This window comes from Nansenia antarctica (genome assembly GCF_963989245.1).
Source record: "Nansenia antarctica genome assembly, chromosome: 3".
Taxonomy (NCBI): Eukaryota; Metazoa; Chordata; class Actinopteri; order Argentiniformes; family Microstomatidae; genus Nansenia; species Nansenia antarctica.
The window spans coordinates 44,811,058-44,821,100 of record NC_137688.1 but is presented as its reverse complement, the minus strand read 5'-3'; positions in this window follow the sequence as shown (position 1 = coordinate 44,821,100).

Sequence of the window (10,043 nt, the reverse complement as noted above, 5' to 3'; positions counted from 1 at the left end):
CCGGTTAACGGAAACCCTGCTTACATCATTGTCGTATGTGGGATTAATGTCAATTCCGTTTTTTTTGTGGAGACGGATAAGTGGCCCAAATTTGACGAACGGTTCTTCTTCTTTTGCAATGAAGTATGCAATGTTAATCTTTATTTTCAGCTGCCTCCTCTTCTCCTCCTCAGACAGCAGCACTTGTCTCCTCAAGGCTGCTGTCACCGTTCCCGATGGTTTGTCCTGTCTCAACAGGTACAGATCTCTGCACTTGATATGCCGCTTCGAGATGTTATGTTTCGTTACGCTATCCCTTTTCAGATGTGGGTTTCCTGATAGGAACGTCGACTTGCCAGCCTGTTTCTGCCCTCTACAATATTTGCAGAACATGACGTTGTCTTTAAACTCTAGCCATGGGAAGATTTTCAGCCACTTCGGATTAAATCTATATGTTTTCCCTCCGCCGGCTGCAATGGACGCTGAGGTGTCATCTTCGCTAGTAACGTTAGGCCTACTAACGTTGTTCTCAGCCTCACTGTCGCTACTAGCCGTCTCATCCCCATCTCTCTCGTTAGTTGAACCAGCTTGCGAATTACTTGGGCCCTCACCGGATTCCTCTTTTTCTTTGTCTCGCAAAATACAAATGAATGGGCTTCATTTTCTTCATTTTGAGTCAAACTTTCGATAGCGCAGCTGTGTTCTTCTCAGGGAAAGTTGACACCACACGTTATCACAGAGAGCTGTACTGTGGTTGGCGGATTGTGGCTTGTGGAATGTGGGACTTGTAGTTAAAAAAAAATTATATATTATAGGCTGAAATCTTTCACTCGTGAATTATTTTCCCGGTTCGCACAGATTTATTTTTAGTCGCAAATGCGAGTGAAATGGTTGAAATCTGTACTCGCACAGTGTGCTCGTGAATTATTTTTCTAGTCGCACAGATTTATTTTTAGTCGCAATTGCGAGTGAAATGGTCGCACTGTCGAGCCCTGGTCCAATAGACTAAATGACACATAATCCAATGGGATTTTTGAATACTGCAACTAGCTTTTCCATGATATGCAAATGTACTTCCACACTTTTGACTATAACTGTAAAATAACTCTTCTTTTAGACTGTTGCTACAGCTCAGAGAGGTGAGAACTCATAGCTCAATACGAGAAGCTAGCCAAAGTATTTTGAGAAGGATGCACAGAAATACTTAGGAGACACACTTACCAGCGTGGTTCTGTTAGGTGGCCATGCACTGAGTCCTGAATAATCATATATAGCCTTATAATAGGACTTCCAGGATCAGGCACAGAGGAGGAGTGGGGTGAGGAGGGCTCTTGTGCTTTCAAGACCTCTTCACCCCCACAGCTCACTGTGTCTGTGTCCACCATACTAGTGGCACCACCTTCACCAGCTGTGACACTGCAGGTCTGATCAGCCCAAGACTCTCCGGAGGTGATTGTCTCCAGCGTGGCGTCAACCTCTCTCCTCATCTCCTCAGGGGTCTGGGAGTGCGAGGAGTCTTCCTCTCCTGAAGACGTCACTGGGGAGGGCTCAGGTGAGGATCCAGAGGGCAGTCTGGCTCTGTCAGAACGGAGTTTGACCTGGAAGACGCCGACCAAAGGCCTGTGGTCTGAGGTCTTAATCGCTGTACAACTCTTGTACTTGATGACCTTGATGTCACCTGCCTGTCTGCTCCTGTACAGTATTCTGTCCTAGAATACACAGAGACAGATGTACAGTAGGTTAAGACTCCTACATCAACAATGTTTCTTGCCCAAAGCCATGAGGGATGACGATGAATGGGTTTCTTACTGTGTAGGAAGGAGTTCTCTGCTTGGAGGAGGTGTCGTACACGTCACAACCGGTGTCAAACTTGTATGTGGGGCGGAAGTGAATCGGTGCCTCCTGGAAGCCTTTAAAGATAGTGCCTAGAGCAAAAATAGATCATAGAAGACTTCCTTTTGTGTACATAATACACAATGCCGGTCGAGAGAGGACACTGGCGTTTCGCCGCTTCTCCGCACGAAATCTAGATACACTTGCCGTATACAGAGTACATTGTCCTACAAAGACACTTAGATTTAGATTTAGTCATCTAAAAATTAATTAGACCCCTATACTTTCTTTTATTTATTTATTTATTTTCATTTGACTATTTTCAGTTTGTAAAGCGTCTTTGAGTGTCTAGAAAAGCGCTATGTAAGTCTAATGTATTATTATTATTATTATTATTATAATGCATTTTAAGTTATCATTCTCCATCTAATATCTTGAACCTTAAAACACATTTGGGTCCTTTTCGAGTGTTAGCATGTTGCAAGTTGTAGCTGTAGTGTAGCTGTATATAAACATACCATCCTTCATCTCCTGAGAGAGTTGGTCGTGCTGGAGCAGTGCAGACATGTCTGGGCCTTCAGTCTTGTCCAGAATGTTCATCACCCCTATGTGACGGTCGGGATTATTACCGCCGCCTTGTAGGGGTTACAAAGTACTTAGTCTGGGGAGGACTGAGTGGGACAGGATCTAGGTCCCCCACACCCAATACCTATGGCCTCAATGTTCAGGTGAGTGAGCAAGTTGTTTACTGTTTAGTAGCTTGGGTTAACGTCAACCTCTTAGACGGAGTAAAGTGGGCTTTAGTAGGTGGCCGTGAAAAGTGTGTGCAGTGTGTGCGAGGTAAGTGCCGAACTGACCTGACACCACCCCCTACTTTACCTAGGTCTAGCTAAACAGGTGAGGCGCCCCTACCCCCAGGTAAGTAAATGAAATGGGAAATTACAGCTGTTATTCCATTCAAATGTTTACTCAAGAATAAACACAGAGCTTATGGAAAATTATCCAAACATAAAACGGTTAACATTTGGGAAATTCAAGAAATTCAATATGGTAATGTATTAGCAGTCACACAGAGAGTCTAGCAGTCTCACAGAGAGTCTAGCAGTCACACAGAGAGTCTAGCAGTCTCGCAGAGAGTCTAGCAGTCTCGCAGAGAGTCTAGCAATCACACAGAGAGTACATTTAACAACATCTCAGTCTGAATGAGCAATCCTTTTCTTCCAGTGTGGGTGTGTGCGCGTTCGAGCGTTAGTCCGTTCAGTTCACAGTTCTGTTCGTTTGCGCACGGTATGCGCGGCTGGCCAGTGTTAATGGCAAGGTGTGGTGCAGAGATTACCCATACAGCAGAGATCGCACGTCAAGGATGTCTGATGGCTGGCAGGGCAAACTTCGAGAAACCTCGCTGAACCCACGCCTCACTGGCGCACGCTTCTCCTCTGTACAGGACAACGAACACCAACCACGAGTAGCTCCTTTCTCTCGCAGTTCACGAGATGGGGGAGGGGTGGGGGAGGGGTGAGCTGGCGCACGCTTCTCCTCTCGCTTCTCCTCTCGCTTCTCCTCTCGATACTGACAACGTTCAGGCCTGCTCTTCCCAAATAAAACACTCGCAAATCAACGTATCCCTCTTAGCGACCTAGACGATCTAGATAACAGCACTAGACCCACACTTGAATGCTTTTCCAGCCATCCTCATCCATGTAGCCTATCTGTGCATCGCCATGTAGCTCCAGCTAATAGCAAACGCCAATTCCAGTTCAATGAAGCCCGACTTCGGCACTCGCACTATCAAAGGAAACGAAAAACACAAACGTAACCGCGTTACTGATTCAAAGCGTGTCACTTTGTATGACCACTCGGTAATATCTTCTTATCAAAACTATATACTTGTAAAGAGCCCACACTGTTACCGCTCAGTCCACGTTGCTCGTTCCAACTCACTGCTCCTCGTTCAAGCACACCTGCGCGTTCATGTGACCTCGTCTTAAAGGCGCAGCATATATTTGTACCCGCTACACCTACACAGTCTTTACTGAGGCGGAAATTTAAGTCCCCGAACCAGAAGACCTCATCAAAGTGGGTGGTCACATCAGCTGAGAGACATAGCACACAGTCGGACATTAACACTGATGTTTCCACGCAAATACCTTGTTGTTAATGGTTGTTCAGAGAACAAACAGAGCAGTCCCCCTGACTTAATTAGCCATGGACTGTGTTTTAATGATCTTCTTGTAGTCCCGGATCCTCTTAGACACTTTGGATTTTCCGGCTGGAACACATGGACATGAAAAAAAAAAAAAAGCTCTACAATGCTACAATGCTACATCATCTAAAGACAAATCACTTAATCAGTACAATCATACTTAGGGCAGCACTCATCATGGCTGGATGACACATACTGGCTCCAGAACAGCTTCTTTCACAGCTTCTTTCAGCACCCCACCCCCACACCCCATGGGGTAAACTGACTATCAGTACCCCCCCCCCTCCACACACACACACACACACACACACACACACACACACACACACACACACACACACACACACACACACACACTGCGGACAACCATTTTAGCCTTGAGACTACTGCTGGTTGCACCACACACCTGGTCAATGTGAACACTCAATTACCCTTTGCACTACTGTTGTTTACAAATACTACCATTGCACATACCATTTTTTTTGTTGCACAGTGCACATACTCTTTTTGATATAGCCTTATACACCATACTGTACATAGCTACCATAACTGTATATAGCTTACTACTATCCTCTCCTGTATATACCTCTAACTACCGTACTGTACCTATCACTATGACTATCATGTTTTATCTATTAGATGCAAATTTCGGTCGCATTTTGTTGTCTGGTACTTGCACACACACACATGCAAACACACATACACGCACACGCATTCACGCACACACACACACACACACACACACACATGCAAACACACGCAGACACACATACACACATGCACATGCACACCTCAGTTTTCACAACACTTAACCTAATTGTTATGACGTTATAACTCATGAACATAATCATGCCGTCTCATACACACCTGTTTGGACATCCCTCCTGGACTCCAATGATGTACAAGTCTTGAGACTCAAGACTCAAACAAAAGATCCTCGAGGTTGTTTGGAAGTCCCTGAAAATGACACATGATTTACTGTTGGTTTGGTAAATGGACCTCATGTCTACCTAGTGCCAAAACTGTGGGACGAGTAGCCGAGTCCAATTTTGCTAGAATAATAAATAAAGAAGAAAATGTACAATACTAATAAGCGCTGCTTGCTACTGCAAGCACACTTAATAACACGCTGACCCTTCACCTTCTCTCCCTGCATGTTCTACGTGGCGATGTAGACGCCCAGCCTCCTCTCTGGGAAGGGCAAGTAGCGGTCCAGCACGTCCGCCCCCAGCAGCGCACCACCGTCCTGCACACTGCGATGGGGGAAGTATAGAGAGCAGATTTGCATGACCTGTCTAGCCATACACTCAGTGAAGCTGTTTACCAACTTCAAATACTCATCAATTAATCCAAGGTGGTTGACAACCTTTATTAAGGCCTACTCCTGTTTAAGACAATAATAATAATAATAATACATTAGACTTTTCTAGACACTCAAAGACGCTTTACAAACTGAAAAGATCGAGTAGTAAAAATAAAAATAAACAAAAAATAAATGTGATGTTTATGTTCCCTCTCAGAAGGTAAACAGAGGCGATTCTCATATGGATCAGTGCTTTATCTACAAACTCCAATTCATGACTGTGAATCCTACAGTATTCTGGTGAACATATTGGATGACTGAGTTTATGTGTAACCAAATGACTTAAGCGGGGTACACACATTTGCGATTTCAGCGATTTTCGGATGGCTGAAAACAACAGAAAACGCCCGGTTACCAGATGGATCAGATGGATCAAAGCTGCAGGGTATGACCCCCCGCTGGTCATCTGTGAAGTTGTCAGAGTCGGACGGCCCAAGCATAGTAAATGTTTTTCCCGAACCAGTTTGTCCATAGGCAAAGATGGTGCCATTGTAGCCGTTTATACACGACTCAACAATGTTCCTGGCCACACTGGAGAAGACTGCGTCCTGAGTGACGTCCATGTCGGCCACATGGTCGTAGGTGAAGGTCCGGGGCTCGGGCTTGGAGTGGAGGCGGATGGTGCTGGGGGAGGTGACGGTGAGACAGAGACCCTGGTCCCAGACCTCTCCACCTCCCTGTTGATGAGGAAGAAAAGGTGCTCAAAGCTGCGGGGTATGACCCCCCGCTGGTCATCTGTGAAGTTGTCAGAGTCGGACGTCCCAAGCATAGTAAATGTTTTTCCCGAACCAGTTTGTCCATAGGCAAAGATGGTGCCATTGTAGCCGTTTATACACGACTCAACAATGTTCCTGGCCACACTGGAGAAGACTGCGTCCTGAGCAGTGTTGGGCAATATTACTTAGTAGAGTAATATATTAGTTATTACATATTACTCCTTAAGAAAGTAATATCCTTATATGACTTATTACTTGGAATCAAGAGTAATAATATTACTTTACTTTTATATTACATATTACTTTCCCCCTTTCCACCCGCAAAAATATGTTTGCCCCGCACAAAGTTTGCAACGGAGATTAATATTTTTGTCATCCTTGACAGACACAAAGTCAAAATAGTGTCGATACTTCCAGCCATGGAAAGTAAATGTACGCTGTTCATCATCATCCGCCATGGTTTGATTTGTTTTGAGAAACGCTGCCACGCTGTCAGTTGTCAACACACTAGGCTACGTCATAAATGTGTGCAGGATGCGGCACGTTCTAAAAGGAACAGATCTATAAGCTACTATGCACCTCAGCGCAGTGTGCTGATAGCTTGTTTGCACGCAACAACCCCGGTACTATACATGAATTATACGTTTAACAGCCATTGTAACGGGTAACGAGGCCCTTATTTGGCGGAGTAACGAGGTATAATATTACTTTTTCGCCGAGTAGTCTCGTTATATTACTCGTTACTGGGTAAAGTAATAATATTACAGTAATATATTACTTAGTAACTCGTTACTGCCCAACACTGGTCCTGAGTGACGTCCATGTCGGCCACATGGTCGTAGGTGAAGGTCCGGGGCTCGGGCTTGGAGTGGAGGCGGATGGTGCTGGGGGAGGTGACGGTGAGACAGAGACTCTGGTCCCAGACCTCTCCACCTCCCTGTTGATGAGGAAGAACAGGTGCTCAAAGCTGCGGGGTATGACCCCCCGCTGGTCATCTGTGAAGTTGTCAGAGTCGGACGGCCCAAGCATAGTAAATGTTTTTCCCGAACCAGTTTGTCCATAGGCAAAGATGGTGCCATTGTAGCCGTTTATACACGACTCAACAATGTTCCTGGCCACACTGGAGAAGACTGCGTCCTGAGTGACGTCCATGTCGGCCACATGGTCGTAGGTGAAGGTCCGGGGCTCGGGCTTGGAGTGGAGGCGGATGGTGCTGGGGGAGGTGACGGTGAGACAGAGACTCTGGTCCCAGACCTCTCCACCTCCCTGTTGATGAGGAAGAACAGGTGCTCAAAGCTGTGGGGTATGACCCCCCGCTGGTCATCTGTGAAGTTGTCAGAGTCGGACGGCCCAAGCATAGTAAATGTTTTTCCCGAACCAGTTTGTCCATAGGCAAAGATGGTGCCATTGTAGCCGTTTATACACGACTCAACAATGTTCCTGGCCACACTGGAGAAGACTGCGTCCTGAGTGACGTCCATGTCGGCCACATGGTCGTAGGTGAAGGTCCGGGGCTCCGGCTTGGAGTGGAGGCGGATGGTGCTGGGGGAGGTGACGGTGAGACAGAGACCCTGGTCCCAGACGTCTCCACCTCCCTGTTGATGAGGAAGAACAGGTGCTCAAAGCTGCGGGGTATGACCCCCCGCTGGTCATCTGTGAAGTTGTCAGTCGGACGGCCCAAGCATAGTAAATGTTTTTCCCGAACCAGTTTGTCCATAGGCAAAGATGGTGCCATTGTAGCCGTTTATACACGACTCAACAATGTTCCTGGCCACACTGGAGAAGACTGCGTCCTGAGTGACGTCCATGTCGGCCACATGGTCGTAGGTGAAGGTCCGGGGCTCGGGCTTGGAGTGGAGGCGGATGGTGCTGGGGGAGGTGACGGTGAGACAGAGACCCTGGTCCCAGACGTCTCCACCTCCCTGTTGATGAGGAAGAACAGGTGCTCAAAGCTGCGGGGTATGACCCCCCGCTGGTCATCTGTGAAGTTGTCAGTCGGACGGCCCAAGCATAGTAAATGTTTTTCCCGAACCAGTTTGTCCATAGGCAAAGATGGTGCCATTGTAGCCGTTTATACACGACTCAACAATGTTCCTGGCCACACTGGAGAAGACTGCGTCCTGAGTGACGTCCATGTCGGCCACATGGTCGTAGGTGAAGGTCCGGGGCTCGGGCTTGGAGTGGAGGCGGATGGTGCTGGGGGAGGTGACGGTGAGACAGAGACCCTGGTCCCAGACCTCTCCACCTCCCTGTTGATGAGGAAGAACAGGTGCTCAAAGCTGCGGGGTATGACCCCCCGCTGGTCATCTGTGAAGTTGTCAGAGTCGGACGGCCCAAGCATAGTAAATGTTTTTCCCGAACCAGTTTGTCCATAGGCAAAGATGGTGCCATTGTAGCCGTTTATACACGACTCAACAATGTTCCTGGCCACACTGGAGAAGACTGCGTCCTGAGCAGTGTTGGGCAATATTACTTAGTAGAGTAATATATTAGTTATTACATATTACTCCTTAAGAAAGTAATATCCTTATATGACTTATTACTTGGAATCAAGAGTAATAATATTACTTTACTTTTATATTACATATTACTTTCCCCCTTTCCACCCGCAAAAATATGTTTGCCCCGCACAAAGTTTGCAACGGAGATTAATATTTTTGTCATCCTTGACAGACACAAAGTCAAAATAGTGTCGATACTTCCAGCCGTGGAAAGTAAATGTACGCTGTTCATCATCATCCGCCATGGTTTGATTTGTTTTGAGAAACGCTGCCACGCTGTCAGTTGTCAACACACTAGGCTACGTCATAAATGTGTGCAGGATGCGGCACGTTCTAAAAGGAACAGATCTATAAGCTACTATGCACCTCAGCGCAGTGTGCTGATAGCTTGTATATCTGTTCTATCTTTGCACGCAACAACCCCGGTACTATACATGAATTATACGTTTAACAGCCATTGTAACGGGTAACGAGGCCCTTATTTGGCGGAGTAACGAGGTATAATATTACTTTTTCGCAGAGTAGTCTCGTTATATTACTCGTTACTGGGTAAAGTAATAATATTACAGTAATATATTACTTAGTAACTCGTTACTGCCCAACACTGGTCCTGAGTGACGTCCATGTCGGCCACATGGTCGTAGGTGAAGGTCCGGGGCTCGGGCTTGGAGTGGAGGCGGATGGTGCTGGGGGAGGTGACGGTGAGACAGAGACTCTGGTCCCAGACCTCTCCACCTCCCTGTTGATGAGGAAGAACAGGTGCTCAAAGCTGCGGGGTATGACCCCCCGCTGGTCATCTGTGAAGTTGTCAGAGTCGGACGGCCCAAGCATAGTAAATGTTTTTCCCGAACCAGTTTATCCATAGGCAAAGATGGTGCCATTGTAGCCGTTTATACACGACTCAACAATGTTGCTGGCCACACTGGAGAAGACTGCGTCCTGAGTGACGTCCATGTCGGCCACATGGTCGTAGGTGAAGGTCCGGGGCTCGGGCTTGGAGTGGAGGCGGATGGTGCTGGGGGAGGTGACGGTGAGACAGACCCTGGTCCCAGACCTCTCCACCTCCCTGTTGATGAGGAAGAACAGGTGCTCAAAGCTGTGGGGTATGACCCCCCGCTGGTCATCTGTGAAGTTGTCAGTCGGACGGCCCAAGCATAGTAAATGTTTTTCCCGAACCAGTTTGTCCATAGGCAAAGATGGTGCCATTGTAGCCGTTTATACACGACTCAACAATGTTCCTGGCCACACTGGAGAAGACTGCGTCCTGAGTGACGTCCATGTCGGCCACATGGTCGTAGGTGAAGGTCCGGGGCTCGGGCTTGGAGTGGAGGCGGATGGTGCTGGGGGAGGTGACGGTGAGACAGACCCTGGTCCCAGACCTCTCCACCTCCCTGTTGATGAGGAAGAACAGGTGCTCAAAGCTGCGGGGTATGACCCCTCGCTGGTCA